Source organism: Saimiri boliviensis, chromosome 14, assembly GCF_048565385.1.
Source record: "Saimiri boliviensis isolate mSaiBol1 chromosome 14, mSaiBol1.pri, whole genome shotgun sequence".
In the NCBI taxonomy this organism is placed as follows: domain Eukaryota; kingdom Metazoa; phylum Chordata; class Mammalia; order Primates; family Cebidae; genus Saimiri; species Saimiri boliviensis.
The window spans coordinates 57,793,647-57,811,606 of NC_133462.1; positions in this window are offsets into that span (position 1 = coordinate 57,793,647).

Here is a 17,960-nt window from a genome sequence, read left to right on the forward strand (position 1 = left end):
AAAAGCTGCGTTTGAACATTCCAGAGTGGAAGGGAGAACAGGCTGTAAATGGAAATACCTTGCTCTTAAAGCAAAACGGAGATATCTAGCAGAATGATTGTCAAAGTGTGCACTCAACTTCCAGAGTTACATTGATGTGTGTTGGCAGCAGTTCAGAAACCCGTTCTTTGGAGAATGTAGAAACAGTCATTTCCAGCCCTAGAGACGCATATAAGAGTTAGCAGTAAGAATGCGTTTCAAACACAGAAGACCAGCTTCTTACGAACTGATCTGCTGTGTGTTGGTTCGTTTTAGGAAGTTGCATCTATGTTTAGATTCAGCAAGCGAGAAAAGCGTTTTTTCCAAAAGCTGCGTTTGGACATTCCAGAGTGGATGGGAGAACAGGCTGTAAAGAGAAATACCTTGCTCTAAAAGCAAAACGGAGCTATCTAGCAGAATGGTTGTCAATGTGTGCATTCAACTTCCAGAGTTACACTGATGTGTGTTTGCAGCAGTTCAGAAACCCTTTCTTTGCAGAATGTAGAAACAGTCATTTCCAGCCCTAGAGACGCATATAAGAGTTAGCAGTAAGAATGCGTTTCAAACACAGAAGACCCGCTTCTTACAAACTGATCTGCTGTGTGTTGGTTCCTTTTAGGAAGTTGCATCTATGTTTAGATTCAGCGAGGGAGAATCGCGTTTCTTCCAAAAGTTGCGTTTGGATATTCCAGAGTGGATAAGAGAACAGGCTGTAAAGGGAAATAACTTGTTCTAAAAGCAAAACGGAGCTATTTGGCAGAATGGTTGTCAATGCGTGCATTCAACTTCCAGAGTTAAACTGATGTGTGTTTGCAGCAGTTCAGAAACCCTTTCTTTGCAAAATGTAGAAACAGTCATTTCCAGCCCTAGAGACGCATATAAGAGTTAGCATTAAGAATGCGTTTCAAACACAGAAGACCAGCTTCTTACAAACTGACCTGCTGTGTGTTGGTTCCTTTTAGGAAGTTGCATCTATGTTTAGATTCAGCGAGGGAGAAACGCGTTTCTTCCAAAAGCTGCGTTTTTACATTCCAGAGTGGATGGGAGAACAGGCTGTAAAGGGAAATACCTTGTTCTAAAAGCAAAACGGAGCTATCTAGCAGAATGGTTGTCAATGTGTGCATTCAACTTCCAGAGTTAAACTGATGTGTGTTTGCAGCAGTTCAGAAACCCTTTCTTTGGAGAATGTAGAAACAGTCATTTCCAGCCCTAGAGAGGCATATAAGAGTTAGCAGTAAGAATGCGTTTCAAACACAGAAGACCCGCTTCTTACAAACTGATCTGCTGTGCGTTGGTTCCTTTTAGGAAGTTGCATCTATGTTTAGATTCAGTGAGGGAGAAACGCGTTTCTTCCAAAAGCTGCGTTTGAACATTCCAGAGTGGAAGGGAGAACAGGCTGTAAAGGGAAATACCTTGCTCTAAAAGCAAAACGGAGCTATCTAGCAGAATGATTGTCAATGTGTGCACTCAACTTCCAGAGTTACATTGATGTGTGTTGGCAGCAGATCAGAAACCCGTTCTTTGGAGAATGTAGAAACAGTGATTTCCAGCCCTAGAGACGCATATAAGAGTTAGCAGTAAGAATGCGTTTCAAACACAGAAGACCCGCTTCTTACAAACTGATCTGCTGTGTGTTGGTTCCTTTTAGGAAGTTGCATCTATGTTTAGATTCAGCGAGGGAGAAACGCGTTTCTTCCAAAAGCTGCGTTTGGACATTCCAGAGTGGATGGGAGAACAGGCTGTAAAGGGAAATACCTTGCTCTAAAAGCAAAACGGAGCTATCTAGCAGAATGGTTGTCAATGTGTGCATTCAACTTCCAGAGTTAAACTGATGTGTGTTTGCAGCAGTTCAGAAACCCTTTCTTTGCAGAATGTAGAAACAGTCATTTCCAGCACTAGAGACGCATATAAGAGTTAGCAGTAAGAATGCGTATCAAACACAGAAGACCCGCTTCTAACAAACTGATCTGCTGTGTGTTGGTTCCTTTTAGGAAGTTGCATCTATGTTTAGATTCATCGAGGGAGAAATGCGTTTCTTCCAAAAGCTGCGTTTGGACATTCCAGAATGGATGGGAGAAAAGGCTGTAAAGGGAAATACCTTACTCTAAAAGCAAAACGCAGCTATCTAGCAGAATGGTTGTCAATGTGTGCATTCAACTTCCAGAGTTACACTGATGTGTCTTTGCAGCAGTTCAGAAACCCTTTCTTTGGAGAATGTAGAAACAGTCATTTCCAGCCCTAGAGACGCATATAAGAGTTAGCAGTAAGAATGCGTTTCAAACACAGAAGACCCAGTTCTTACAAACTGATCTGCTGTGTGTTTTTTCCTTTTAGGAAGTTGCATCTATGTTTAGATTCAGCGAGGGAGAAACGCGTTTCTTCCAAAAGCTGCGTTTGGATATTCCAGAGTGGATGGGAGAACAGGCTGTAAAGGGAAATAACTTGTTCTAAAAGCAAAACGGAGCTATCTAGCAGAATGGTTGTCAATGTGTGCATTCAACTTTCAGAGTTAAACTGATGTGTCATTGCAGCAGTTCAGAAACCCTTTCTTTGGAGAATGTAGAAACAGAAAATTTCCAGCCCTAGAGACGCATATAAGGGTTAGCAGTAAGAATGCGTTTCAAACACAGAAGACCCGCTTCTTACAAACTGATCTGCTGTGTGTTGGTTCCTTTTAGGAAGTTGCATCTATGTTTAGATTCAGCGAGGGAGAAATGCGTTTCTTCCAAAAGCTGCGTTTGGACATTCCAGAGAGGGTGGGAGAACAGGCTGTAAATGGAAATACGTTGCTCTAAAAGCAAAACGGAGCTATCTAGCAGAATGGTTATCAATGTGTGCATTCAACTTCCAGAGGTAAACTGATGTGTGTTTGCAGCAGTTCAGAAACCCTTTCTTTGGAGAATGTAGAAACAGTCATTTCCAGCCCTAGAGACGCATATAAGAATTAGCAGTAAGAATGCGTTTCAAACACAGAGGACCCGCTTCTTACAAACTGATCTGCTGTGTGTTTTTTCCTTTTAGGAAGTTGCATCTATGTTTAGATTCCGCGAGGGAGAAATGCGTTTCTTCCAAAAGCTGCGTTTGGATATTCCAGAGTGGATGGGAGAACAGGCTGTAAAGGGAAACAACTTGTTATAAAAGCAAAACGGAGCTATCTAGCAGAATGATTGTCAATGTGTGCATTCAACTTCCAGAGTTACACTGATGTGTGTTTGCAGCAGTTCAGAAACCCTTTCATTGCAGAATGTAGAAACAGTCATTTCCAGCCCTATAGACACATATAAGAGTTAGCAGTAAGAATGCGTTTCAAACACAGAAGACACGCTTCTTACAAACTGATCTGCTGTGTGTTGGTTCCTTTTAGGAAGTTGCATCTATGTTTAGATTCAGCGAGGGAGATACGCGTTTCTTCCAAAAGCTGCGTTTGGACATTCCAGAGTGGAAGGGAGAACAGGCTGTAAAGGGAAATACCTTGCTCTGAAAGCAAAACGGAGCTATCTAGCAGAATGGTTGTCAATGTGTGCATTCAACTTCCAGAGTTAAACTGATGTGTCTTTGCAGCAGTTCAGAAACCCTTTCTTTGCAGAATGTAGAAACAGTCATTTCCAGCACTAGAGACGCATATAAGAGTTAGCAGTAAGAATGCGTATCAAACACAGAAGACCCGCTTCTAACAAACTGATCTGCTGTGTGTTGGTTCCTTTTAGGAAGTTGCATCTATGTTTAGATTCAGCGAGAAAGAAACGCGTTTCTTCCAAAAGCTGCGTTTGGACATTCTAGAGTGGATGGGAGAAAAGGCTGTAAAGAGAAACACCTTGCTCTAAAAGCAAAACGAAGCTTTCTAGCAGAATGGTTGTCAATGTGTTCATTCAACTTCCAGAAATAAACTGATGTGTCTTTGCAGCAGTTCAGAAACCCTTTCTTTGGAGAATGTAGAAACAGTCATTTCCAGCCCTAGAGACGCATATAAGAGTTAGCAGTAAGAATGCGTTTCAAACACAGAAGACCCGCTTCTTACAAACTGATCTGCTGTGTGTTGGTTCCTTTTAGGAAGTTGCATCTATGTTTAGATTCAGCGAGGGAGAAACGCGTTTCTTCCAAAAGCTGCATTTGGACATTGCAGAGTGGATGGGAGAACAGGCTGTAAAGAGAAATACCTTGCTCTAAAAGCAAAACGGTGCTATCTAGCAGAATGGTTGTCAATGTGTGCATTCAACTTCCAGAGTTACACTGATGTGTGTTTGCAGCAGTTCAGAAACCCTTTCTTTGGAGAATGTAGAAACAGTCATTTCCAGCCCTATAGACGCATATAAGAGATAGCAGTAAGAATGCGTTTCAAACACAGAAGACCCGCTTCTTACAAACTGATCTGCTGTGTGTTGGTTCCTTTTAGGAAGTTGCATCTATGTTTAGATTCATCGAGGGAGAAATGCGTTTCTTCCAAAAGCTGCGTTTGGACATTCCAGAATGGATGGGAGAAAAGGCTGTAAAGGGAAATACCTTACTCTAAAAGCAAAACGCAGCTATCTAGCAGAATGGTTGTCAATGTGTGCATTCAACTTCCAGAGTTACACTGATTTGTCTTTGCAGCAGTTCAGAAACCCATTCTTTGGAGAATGTAGAAACAGTCATTTCCAGCCCTAGAGACGCATATAAGAGTTAGCAGTAAGAATGCGTTTCAAACACAGAAGACCCAGTTCTTACAAACTGATCTGCTGTGTGTTTTTTCCTTTTAGGAAGTTGCATCTATGTTTAGATTCAGCGAGGGAGAAACGCGTTTCTTCCAAAAGCTGCGTTTGGATATTCCAGAGTGGATGGGAGAACAGGCTGTAAAGGGAAATAACTTGTTCTAAAAGCAAAACGGAGCTATCTAGCAGAATGGTTGTCAATGTGTGCATTCAACTTTCAGAGTTAAACTTATGTGTCATTGCAGCAGTTCAGAAACCCTTTCTTTGGAGAATGTAGAAACAGTCATTTCCAGCCCTAGAGACGCATATAAGGGTTAGCAGTAAGAATGCGTTTCAAACACAGAAGACCCGCTTCTTACAAACTGATCTGCTGTGTGTTGGTTCCTTTTAGGAAGTTGCATCTATGTTTAGATTCAGCGAGGGAGAAATGCGTTTCTTCCAAAAGCTGCGTTTGGACATTCCAGAGTGGGTGGAAAAACAGGCTGTAAATGGAAATACGTTGCTCTAAAAGCAAAACGGAGCTATCTAGCAGAATGGTTATCAATGTGTGCATTCAACTTCCAGAGGTAAACTGATGTGTGTTTGCAGCAGTTCAGAAACCCTTTCTTTGGAGAATGTAGAAACAGTCATTTCCAGCCCTAGAGACGCATATAAGAGTTAGCAGTAAGAATGCGTTTCAAACACAGAAGACCCGCTTCTTACAAACTGATCTGCTGTGTGTTGGTTCCTTTTAGGAAGTTGCATCTATGTTTAGATTCAGCGAGCGAGAAACGCGTTTCTTTCAAAAGCTGCGTTTGGACATTCCAGAGTGGATGGGAGAACAGGCTGTAAAGGGAAATACCTTGCTCTAAAAGCGAAACGGAGCTATCTAGCAGAATGGTTGTCAATGCATGCATTCAACTTCCAGAGTTACACTGATGTGTGTTTGCAGCAGTTCAGAAACCCTTTCTTTGCAGAATGTAGAAACAGTCATTTCCAGCCCTAGAGACACATATAAGAGTTAGCAGTAAGAATGCGTTTCAAACACAGAAGATCCGCTTCTTACAAACTGATCTGCTGTGTGTTGGTTCCTTTTAGGAAGTTGCATCTATGTTTAGATTCAGCGAGGGAGAAACGCGTTTCTTCCAAAAGCTGCGTTTGGACATTCCAGAGTGGATGGGAGAACAGGCTGTAAAGGGAAATACCTTGTTCTAAAAGCAAAACGGAGCTATCTAGAAGAATGGTTGTCAATGTGTGCATTCAACTTCCAGAGTTAAACTGATGTGTGTTTGCAGCAGTTCAGAAACCCTTTCTTTGGAGAATGTAGAAACAGTCATTTCCAGCCCTAGAGACGCATATAAGAGTTAGCAGTAAGAATGCGTTTCAAACACAGAAGACCCGCTTCTTACAAACTGATCTGCTGTGTGTTGGTTCCTTTTAGGAAGTTGCATCTATGTTTAGATTCAGCGAGGGAGAAACGCGTTTCTTCCAAAAGCTGCGTTTTTACATTCCAGAGTGCATGGGAGAACAGGCTGTAAAGAGAAATACCTTGTTCTAAAAGCAAAACGGAGCTATCTAACAGAATGGTTGTCAATATGTGCATTCAACTTCCAGAGTTACACTGATGTGTGTTTGCAGCAGTTCAGAAACCCTTTCTTTGGAGAATGTAGAAACAGTCATTTCCAGCCCTATAGACACATATAAGAGATAGCAGTAAGAATGCGTTTCAAACACAGAAGACACGCTTCTTACAAACTGATCTGCTGTGTGTTGGTTCCTTTTAGGAAGTTGCATCTATGTTTAGATTCATCGAGGGAGAAATGCGTTTCTTCAAAAAGCTGCGTTTGGACATTCCAGAGTGGATGGGAGAAAAGGCTGTAAAGGAAAATACATTACTCTAAAAGCAAAACGCAGCTATCTAGCCAAATGGTTGTCAATGTGTGCATTCAACTTCCAGAGTTACATTGATGTGTGTTGGCAGCAGTTCAGAAACCCTTTCTTTGGAGAATGTAGAAAGAGTCATTTCCAGCCCTAGAGACGCATATAAGAATTAGCAGTAAGAATGCGTTTCAAACACAGAGGACCCGCTTCTTACAAACTGATCTGCTGTGTGTTTTTTCCTTTTAGGAAGTTGCATCTATGTTTAGATTCAGCGAGGGAGAAATGCGTTTCTTCCAAAAGCTGCGTTTGGATATTCCAGAGTGGATGGGAGAACAGGCTGTAAAGGGAAACAACTTGTTATAAAAGCAAAACGGAGCTATCTAGCAGAATGGTTGTCAATGTGTGCATTCAACTTCCAGAGTTAAACTGATGTGTGTTTGCAGCAGTTCAGAAACCCTTTCTTTGGAGAATGTAGACAGTCATTTCCAGCCCTAGAGACACATATAAGAGATAGCAGTAGGAATGCGTTTCAAACACAGAAGATCCGCTTCTTACAAACTGATCTGCTGTGTGTTGGTTCCTTTTAGGAAGTTGCATCTATGTTTAGATTCAGCGAGGGAGAAACGCGTTTCTTCCAAAAACTGCGTTTGGACATTCCAGAGTGGATGGGAGAACAGGCTGTAAAGGGAAATAATTTGTTCTAAAAGCAAAACGGAGCTATCTAGCAGAATGGTTGTCAATGTGTGCATTCAACTTCCAGAGTTAAACTGATGTGTGTTTGCAGCAGTTCAGAAACCCTTTCTTTGGAGAATGTAGAAACAGTCATTTCCAGCCCTAGAGACGCATATAAGGGTTAGAATTAAGAATGCGTTTCAAACACAGAAGACCCGCTTCTTACACACTGATCTGCTGAGTGTTGGTTCCTTTTAAGAAGTTGCATCTATGTTTAGATTCAGCGAGGGAGAAATGCGTTTCTTCCAAAAGCTGCGTTTGGACATTCCAGACTGGGTGGGAGAACAGGCTGTAAATGGGAATACCTTGCTCTAAAAGCAAAACGGAGCAATCTAGCAGAATGGTTTCAATGTGTGCATTCAGCTTCCAGAGTTAAACTGATGTGTGTTTGCAGCAGTTCAGAAACCCTTTCTTTGGAGAATGTAGAAACAGTCATTTCCAGCCCTAGAGACGCAGATAAGGGTTAACATTAAGAATGCGTTTCAAACACAGAAGACACGCTTCTTACAAACTGATCTGCTGTGTGTTGGTTCCTTTTAGGAAGTTGCATCTATGTTTAGATTCAGCGAGGGAGAAACGCGTTTCTTCCAAACGCTGCGTTTGGATATTCCAGAGTGGATGGGAGAACAGGCTGTAAAGGGAAATAACTTGTTCTAAAAGCAAAACGGAGCTATCTAGCAGAATGGTTGTCAATGTGTGCATTCAACTTCCAGAGTTAAACCGATGTGTGTTTGCAGCAGTTCAGAAACCTTTTCTTTGCAGAATGTAGAAACAGTCATTTCCAGCCCTAGAGACGCATATAAGAGTTAGCATTAAGAATGCGTTTCAAACACAGAAGATCCGCTTCTTACAAACTGATCTGCTGTGTGTTGGTTCCTTTTAGGAAGTTGCATCTATGTTTAGATTCAGCGAGGGAGAAACGCGTTTCTTCCAAAAGCTGCGTTTGGACATTCCAGAGTGGATGGGAGAACAGGCTGTAAAGGGAAATACCTTGTTCTAAAAGCAAAACGGAGCTATCTAACAGAATGGTTGTCAATATGTGCATTCAACTTCCAGAGTTACACTGATGTGTGTTTGCAGCAGTTCAGAAACCCTTTCTTTGGAGAATGTAGAAACAGTCATTTCCAGCCCTATAGACACATATAAGAGATAGCAGTAAGAATGCGTTTCAAACACAGAAGACCCGCTTCTTACAAACTGATCTGCTGTGTGTTGGTTCCTTTTAGGAAGTTGCATCTATGTTTAGATTCATCGAGGGAGAAATGCGTTTCTTCAAAAAGCTGCGTTTGGACATTCCAGAGTGGATGGGAGAAAAGGCTGTAAAGGAAAATACATTACTCTAAAAGCAAAACGCAGCTATCTAGCCAAATGGTTGTCAATGTGTGCATTCAACTTCCAGAGTTACATTGATGTGTGTTGGCAGCAGTTCAGAAACCCTTTCTTTGGAGAATGTAGAAAGAGTCATTTCCAGCCCTAGAGACGCATATAAGAATTAGCAGTAAGAATGCGTTTCAAACACAGAGGACCCGCTTCTTACAAACTGATCTGCTGTGTGTTTTTTCCTTTTAGGAAGTTGCATCTATGTTTAGATTCAGCGAGGGAGAAATGCGTTTCTTCCAAAAGCTGCGTTTGGATATTCCAGAGTGGATGGGAGAACAGGCTGTAAAGGGAAACAACTTGTTATAAAAGCAAAACGGAGCTATCTAGCAGAATGGTTGTCAATGTGTGCATTCAACTTCCAGAGTTAAACTGATGTGTGTTTGCAGCAGTTCAGAAACCCTTTCTTTGGAGAATGTAGACAGTCATTTCCAGCCCTAGAGACACATATAAGAGATAGCAGTAGGAATTCGTTTCAAACACAGAAGATCCGCTTCTTACAAACTGATCTGCTGTGTGTTGGTTCCTTTTAGGAAGTTGCATCTATGTTTAGATTCAGCGAGGGAGAAACGCGTTTCTTCCAAAAACTGCGTTTGGACATTCCAGAGTGGATGGGAGAACAGGCTGTAAAGGGAAATAATTTGTTCTAAAAGCAAAACGGAGCTATCTAGCAGAATGGTTGTCAATGTGTGCATTCAACTTCCAGAGTTAAACTGATGTGTGTTTGCAGCAGTTCAGAAACCCTTTCTTTGGAGAATGTAGAAACAGTCATTTCCAGCCCTAGAGACGCATATAAGGGTTAGAATTAAGAATGCGTTTCAAACACAGAAGACCCGCTTCTTACACACTGATCTGCTGAGTGTTGGTTCCTTTTAAGAAGTTGCATCTATGTTTAGATTCAGCGAGGGAGAAATGCGTTTCTTCCAAAAGCTGCGTTTGGACATTCCAGACTGGGTGGGAGAACAGGCTGTAAATGGGAATACCTTGCTCTAAAAGCAAAACGGAGCAATCTAGCAGAATGGTTTCAATGTGTGCATTCAGCTTCCAGAGTTAAACTGATGTGTGTTTGCAGCAGTTCAGAAACCCTTTCTTTGGAGAATGTAGAAACAGTCATTTCCAGCCCTAGAGACGCAGATAAGGGTTAACATTAAGAATGCGTTTCAAACACAGAAGACACGCTTCTTACAAACTGATCTGCTGTGTGTTGGTTCCTTTTAGGAAGTTGCATCTATGTTTAGATTCAGCGAGGGAGAAACGCGTTTCTTCCAAACGCTGCGTTTGGATATTCCAGAGTGGATGGGAGAACAGGCTGTAAAGGGAAATAACTTGTTCTAAAAGCAAAACGGAGCTATCTAGCAGAATGGTTGTCAATGTGTGCATTCAACTTCCAGAGTTAAACTGATGTGTGTTTGCAGCAGTTCAGAAACCCTTTCTTTGCAGAATGTAGAAACAGTCATTTCCAGCCCTAGAGACGCATATAAGAGTTAGCATTAAGAATGCGTTTCAAACACAGAAGATCCGCTTCTTACAAACTGATCTGCTGTGTGTTGGTTCCTTTTAGGAAGTTGCATCTATGTTTAGATTCAGCGAGGGAGAAACGCGTTTCTTCCAAAAGCTGCGTTTGGACATTCCAGAGTGGATGGGAGAACAGGCTGTAAAGGGAAATACCTTGTTCTAAAAGCAAAACGGAGCTATCTAGAAGAATGGTTGTCAATGTGTGCATTCAACTTCCAGAGTTAAACTGATGTGTGTTTGCAGCAGTTCAGAAACCCTTTCTTTGGAGAATGTAGAAACAGTCATTTCCAGCCCTAGAGACGCATATAAGAGTTAGCAGTAAGAATGCGTTTCAAACACAGAAGACCCGGTTCTTACAAACTGATCTGCTGTGTTTTGGTTCCTTTTAGGAAGTTGCATCTATGTTTAGATTCAGCGAGCGAGAAACGCGTTTCTTTCAAAAGCTGCGTTTGGACATTCCAGAGTGGATGGGAGAACAGGCTGTAAAGGGAAATACCTTGCTCTAAAAGCGAAACGGAGCTATCTAGCAGAATGGTTGTCAATGCATGCATTCAACTTCCAGAGTTACACTGATGTGTGTTTGCAGCAGTTCAGAAACCCTTTCTTTGCAGAATGTAGAAACAGTCATTTCCAGCCCTAGAGACACATATAAGAGTTAGCAGTAAGAATGCGTTTCAAACACAGAAGATCCGCTTCTTACAAACTGATCTGCTGTGTGTTGGTTCCTTTTAGGAAGTTGCATCTATGTTTAGATTCAGCGAGGGAGAAACGCGTTTCTTCCAAAAGCTGCGTTTGGACATTCCAGAGTGGATGGGAGAACAGGCTGTAAAGGGAAATACCTTGTTCTAAAAGCAAAACGGAGCTATCTAGAAGAATGGTTGTCAATGTGTGCATTCAACTTCCAGAGTTAAACTGATGTGTGTTTGCAGCAGTTCAGAAACCCTTTCTTTGGAGAATGTAGAAACAGTCATTTCCAGCCCTAGAGACGCATATAAGAGTTAGCAGTAAGAATGCGTTTCAAACACAGAAGACCCGCTTCTTACAAACTGATCTGCTGTGTGTTGGTTCCTTTTAGGAAGTTGCATCTATGTTTAGATTCAGCGAGGGAGAAACGCGTTTCTTCCAAAAGCTGCGTTTTTACATTCCAGAGTGCATGGGAGAACAGGCTGTAAAGAGAAATACCTTGTTCTAAAAGCAAAACGGAGCTATCTAACAGAATGGTTGTCAATATGTGCATTCAACTTCCAGAGTTACACTGACGTGTGTTTGCAGCAGTTCAGAAACCCTTTCTTTGGAGAATGTAGAAACAGTCATTTCCAGCCCTATAGACACATATAAGAGATAGCAGTAAGAATGCGTTTCAAACACAGAAGACCCGCTTCTTACAAACTGATCTGCTGTGTGTTGGTTCCTTTTAGGAAGTTGCATCTATGTTTAGATTCATCGAGGGAGAAATGCGTTTCTTCAAAAAGCTGCGTTTGGACATTCCAGAGTGGATGGGAGAAAAGGCTGTAAAGGAAAATACATTACTCTAAAAGCAAAACGCAGCTATCTAGCCAAATGGTTGTCAATGTGTGCATTCAACTTCCAGAGTTACATTGATGTGTGTTGGCAGCAGTTCAGAAACCCTTTCTTTGGAGAATGTAGAAACAGTCATTTCCAGCCCTAGAGACGCATATAAGAATTAGCAGTAAGAATGCGTTTCAAACACAGAGGACCCGCTTCTTACAAACTGATCTGCTGTGTGTTTTTTCCTTTTAGGAAGTTGCATCTATGTTTAGATTCAGCGAGGGAGAAATGCGTTTCTTCCAAAAGCTGCGTTTGGATATTCCAGAGTGGATGGGAGAACAGGCTGTAAAGGGAAACAACTTGTTATAAAAGCAAAACGGAGCTATCTAGCAGAATGGTTGTCAATGTGTGCATTCAACTTCCAGAGTTAAACTGATGTGTGTTTGCAGCAGTTCAGAAACCCTTTCTTTGGAGAATGTAGACAGTCATTTCCAGCCCTAGAGACACATATTAGAGATAGCAGTAGGAATGCGTTTCAAACACAGAAGATCCGCTTCTTACAAACTGATCTGCTGTGTGTTGGTTCCTTTTAGGAAGTTGCATCTATGTTTAGATTCAGCGAGGGAGAAACGCGTTTCTTCCAAAAACTGCGTTTGGACATTCCAGAGTGGATGGGAGAACAGGCTGTAAAGGGAAATAACTTGTTCTAAAAGCAAAACGGAGCTATCTAGCAGAATGGTTGTCAATGTGTGCATTCAACTTCCAGAGTTAAACTGATGTGTCTTTGTAGCAGTTCAGAAACCCTTTCTTTGGAGAATGTAGAAACAGTCATTTCCAGCCCTAGAGACGCATATAAGGGTTAGAATTAAGAACGCGTTTCAAACACAGAAGACCCGCTTCTTACACACTGATCTGCTGAGTGTTGGTTCCTTTTAAGAAGTTGCATCTATGTTTAGATTCAGCGAGGGAGAAATGCGTTTCTTCCAAAAGCTGCGTTTGGACATTCCAGACTGGGTGGGAGAACAGGCTGTAAATGGGAATACCTTGCTCTAAAAGCAAAACGGAGCAATCTAGCAGAATGGTTTCAATGTGTGCATTCAGCTTCCAGAGTTAAACTGATGTGTGTTTGCAGCAGTTCAGAAACCCTTTCTTTGGAGAATGTAGAAACAGTCATTTCCAGCCCTAGAGACGCAGATAAGGGTTAGCATTAAGAATGCGTTTCAAACACAGAAGACACGCTTCTTACAAACTGATCTGCTGTGTGTTGGTTCCTTCTAGGAAGTTGCATCTATGTTTAGATTCAGCGAGGGAGAAACGCGTTTCTTCCAAAAGCTGCGTTTGGATATTCCAGAGTGGATGGGAGAACAGGCTGTAAAGGGAAATAACTTGTTCTAAAAGGAAAACGGAGCTATTTGGCAGATTGGTTGTCAATGCGTGCATTCAACTTCCAGAGTTAAACTGATGTGTGTTTGCAGCAGTTCAGAAAGCCTTTCTTTGCAGAATGTAGAAACAGTCATTTCCAGCCCTAGAGACGCATATAAGAGTTAGGATTAAGAATGCGTTTCAAACACAGAAGACCAGCTTCTTACAAACTGATCTGCTGTGTGTTGGTTCCTTTTAGGAAGTTGCATCTATGTTTAGATTCAGCGAGGGAGAAACGCGTTTCTTCCAAAAGCTGCGTTTGGACATTCCAGAGTGGATGGGAGAACAGGCTGTAAAGAGAAATACCTTGCTCTAAAAGCAAAACGGAGCTATCTAACAGAATGGTTGTCAATGTGTGCATTCAACTTCCAGAGTTACATTGATGTGTGTTGGCAGCAGTTCAGAAACCCTTTCTTTGGAGAATGTAGAAACAGTCATTTCCAGCCCTAGAGACGCATATAAGAATTAGCAGTAAGAATGCGTTTCAAACACAGAGGACCCGCTTCTTACAAACTGATCTGCTGTGTGTTTTTTCCTTTTAGGAAGTTGCATCTATGTTTAGATTCAGCGAGGGAGAAACGCGTTTCTTCCAAAAGCTGCGTTTGGATATTCCAGAGTGGATGGGAGAACAGGCTGTAAAGGGAAACAACTTGTTCTAAAAGCAAAACGGAGCTATCTAGCAGAATGGTTGTCAATGTGTGCATTCAACTTCCAGAGTTAAACTGATGTGTGTTTGCAGCAGTTCAGAAACCCTTTCTTTGGAGAATGTAGACAGTCATTTCCAGCCCTAGAGACGCATATAAGAGTTAGCAGTAAGAATGCGTTTCAAACACAGAAGACCCGCTTCTTACAAACTGATCTGCTGTTTGTTGGTTCCTTTTAGGAAGTTGCATCTCTGTTTAGATTCAGCGAGGGAGAAACGCGTTTCTTCCAAAAGCTGCGTTTGGATATTCCAGAGTGGATAAGAGAACAGGCTGTAAAGGGAAATAACTTGTTCTAAAAGCAAAACGGAGCTATTTGGCAGAATGGTTGTCAATGCGTGCATTCAACTTCCAGAGTTAAACTGATGTGTGTTTGCAGCAGTTCAGAAACCCTTTCTTTGGAGAATGTAGAAACAGTCATTTCCAGCCCTAGAGACGCATATAAGAGTTAGCATTAAGAATGCGTTTCAAACACAGAAGACACGCTTCTTACACACTGATCTGCTGAGTGTTGGTTCCTTTTAAGAAGTTGCATCTATGTTTAGATTCAGCGAGGGAGAAATGCGTTTCTTCCAAAAGCTGCGTTTGGACATTCCAGACTGGGTGGGAGAACAGGCTGTAAATGGGAATACCTTGCTCTAAAAGCAAAACGGAGCAATCTAGCAGAATGGTTGTCAATGTGTGCATTCAACTTCCAGAGTTAAACTGATGTGTGTTTGCAGCAGTTCAGAAACCCTTTCTTTGGAGAATGTAGAAACAGTCATTTCCAGCCCTAGAGACGCAGATAAGAGTTAGCATTAAGAATGCGTTTCAAACACAGAAGACACGCTTCTTACAAACTGATCTGCTGTGTGTTGGTTCCTTTTAGGAAGTTGCATCTATGTTTAGATTCAGCGAGGGAGAAACGCGTTTCTTCCAAAAGCTGCGTTTGGATATTCCAGAGTGGATGGGAGAACAGGCTGTAAAGGGAAATAACTTGTTCTAAAGGCAAAACGGAGCCATCTAGCAGAATGGTTGTCAATGCGTGCATTCAACTTCCAGAGTTAAACTGATGTGTGTTTGCAGCAGTTCAGAAAGCCTTTCTTTGCAGAATGTAGAAACAGTCATTTCCAGCCCTAGAGACGCTTTTAAGAGTTAGCATTAAGAATGCGTTTCAAACACAGAAGACCCGCTTCTTACAAACTGATCTGCTGTGTGTTGGTTCCTTTTAGGAAGTTGCATCTATGTTTAGATTCATCGAGGGAGAAATGCGTTTCTTCCAAAAGCTGCGTTTGGACATTCCAGAGTGGATGGGAGAAAAGGCTGTAAAGGGAAATACCTTACTCTAAAAGCAAAACGCAGCTATCTAGCAGAATGGTTGTCAATGTGTGCATTCAACTTCCAGAGTTAAACTGATGTGTCTTTGCAGCAGTTCAGAAACCCTTTCTTTGCAGAATGTAGAAACAGTCATTTCCAGCCCTAGAGACGCATATAAGAGTTAGCAGTAAGAATGCGTTTCAAACACAGAAGACCCAGTTCTTACAAACTGATCTGCTGTGTGTTTTTTCCTTTTAGGAAGTTGCATCTATGTTTAGATTCAGCGAGGGAGAAACGCGTTTCTTCCAAAAGCTGCGTTTGGATATTCCAGAGTGGATGGGAGAACAGGGTGTAAAGGAAAGTAACTTGTTCTAAAAGCAAAACGGAGCTATCTAGCAGAATGGTTGTCCATGTGTGCATTCAACTTCCAGAGTTAAACTGATGTGTCATTGCAGCAGTTCAGAAACCCTTTCTTTGGAGAATGTAGAAACAGTCATTTCCAGCCCTAGAGACGCATATAAGGGTTAGCATTAAGAATGCGTTTCAAACACAGAAGACCCGCTTCTTACAAACTGATCTGCTGTGTGTTGGTTCCTTTTAGGAAGTTGCATCTATGTTTAGATTCATCGAGGGAGAAATGCGTTTCTTCCAAAAGCTGCGTTTGGACATTCCAGAGAGGGTGGGAGAACAGGCTGTAAATGGAAATACCTTGCTCTAAAAGCAAAACGGAGCTATCTAGCAGAATGGTTATCAATCTGTGCATTCAACTTCCAGAGGTAAACTGATGTGTGTTTGCAGCAGTTCAGAAACCGTTTCTTTGGAGAATGTAGAAACAGTCATTTCCAGTGCTAGAGACGCATATAAGAGTTAGCAGTAAGAATGCGTTTCAAACACAGAAGACCCGCTTCTTACAAACTGATCTGCTGTTTGTTGGTTCCTTTTAGGAAGTTGCATCTCTGTTTAGATTCAGCGAGGGAGAAACGCGTTTCTTCCAAAAGCTGCGTTTGGATATTCCAGAGTGGATAAGAGAACAGGCTGTAAAGGGAAATAACTTGTTCTAAAAGCAAAACGGAGCTATTTGGCAGAATGGTTGTCAATGCGTGCATTCAACTTCCAGAGTTAAACTGATGTGTGTTTGCAGCAGTTCAGAAACCCTTTCTTTGGAGAATGTAGAAACAGTCATTTCCAGCCCTAGAGACGCATATAAGAGTTAGCATTAAGAATGCGTTTCAAACACAGAAGACACGCTTCTTACACACTGATCTGCTGAGTGTTGGTTCCTTTTAAGAAGTTGCATCTATGTTTAGATTCAGCGAGGGAGAAATGCGTTTCTTCCAAAAGCTGCGTTTGGACATTCCAGACTGGGTGGGAGAACAGGCTGTAAATGGGAATACCTTGCTCTAAAAGCAAAACGGAGCAATCTAGCAGAATGGTTGTCAATGTGTGCATTCAACTTCCAGAGTTAAACTGATGTGTGTTTGCAGCAGTTCAGAAACCCTTTCTTTGGAGAATGTAGAAACAGTCATTTCCAGCCCTAGAGACGCAGATAAGAGTTAGCATTAAGAATGCGTTTCAAACACAGAAGACACGCTTCTTACAAACTGATCTGCTGTGTGTTGGTTCCTTTTAGGAAGTTGCATCTATGTTTAGATTCAGCGAGGGAGAAACGCGTTTCTTCCAAAAGCTGCGTTTGGATATTCCAGAGTGGATGGGAGAACAGGCTGTAAAGGGAAATAACTTGTTCTAAAGGCAAAACGGAGCCATCTAGCAGAATGGTTGTCAATGCGTGCATTCAACTTCCAGAGTTAAACTGATGTGTGTTTGCAGCAGTTCAGAAAGCCTTTCTTTGCAGAATGTAGAAACAGTCATTTCCAGCCCTAGAGACGCTTTTAAGAGTTAGCATTAAGAATGCGTTTCAAACACAGAAGACCCGCTTCTTACAAACTGATCTGCTGTGTGTTGGTTCCTTTTAGGAAGTTGCATCTATGTTTAGATTCATCGAGGGAGAAATGCGTTTCTTCCAAAAGCTGCGTTTGGACATTCCAGAGTGGATGGGAGAAAAGGCTGTAAAGGGAAATACCTTACTCTAAAAGCAAAACGCAGCTATCTAGCAGAATGGTTGTCAATGTGTGCATTCAACTTCCAGAGTTAAACTGATGTGTCTTTGCAGCAGTTCAGAAACCCTTTCTTTGCAGAATGTAGAAACAGTCATTTCCAGCCCTAGAGACGCATATAAGAGTTAGCAGTAAGAATGCGTTTCAAACACAGAAGACCCAGTTCTTACAAACTGATCTGCTGTGTGTTTTTTCCTTTTAGGAAGTTGCATCTATGTTTAGATTCAGCGAGGGAGAAACGCGTTTCTTCCAAAAGCTGCGTTTGGATATTCCAGAGTGGATGGGAGAACAGGGTGTAAAGGAAAGTAACTTGTTCTAAAAGCAAAACGGAGCTATCTAGCAGAATGGTTGTCCATGTGTGCATTCAACTTCCAGAGTTAAACTGATGTGTCATTGCAGCAGTTCAGAAACCCTTTCTTTGGAGAATGTAGAAACAGTCATTTCCAGCCCTAGAGACGCATATAAGGGTTAGCATTAAGAATGCGTTTCAAACACAGAAGACCCGCTTCTTACAAACTGATCTGCTGTGTGTTGGTTCCTTTTAGGAAGTTGCATCTATGTTTAGATTCATCGAGGGAGAAATGCGTTTCTTCCAAAAGCTGCGTTTGGACATTCCAGAGAGGGTGGGAGAACAGGCTGTAAATGGAAATACCTTGCTCTAAAAGCAAAACGGAGCTATCTAGCAGAATGGTTATCAATCTGTGCATTCAACTTCCAGAGGTAAACTG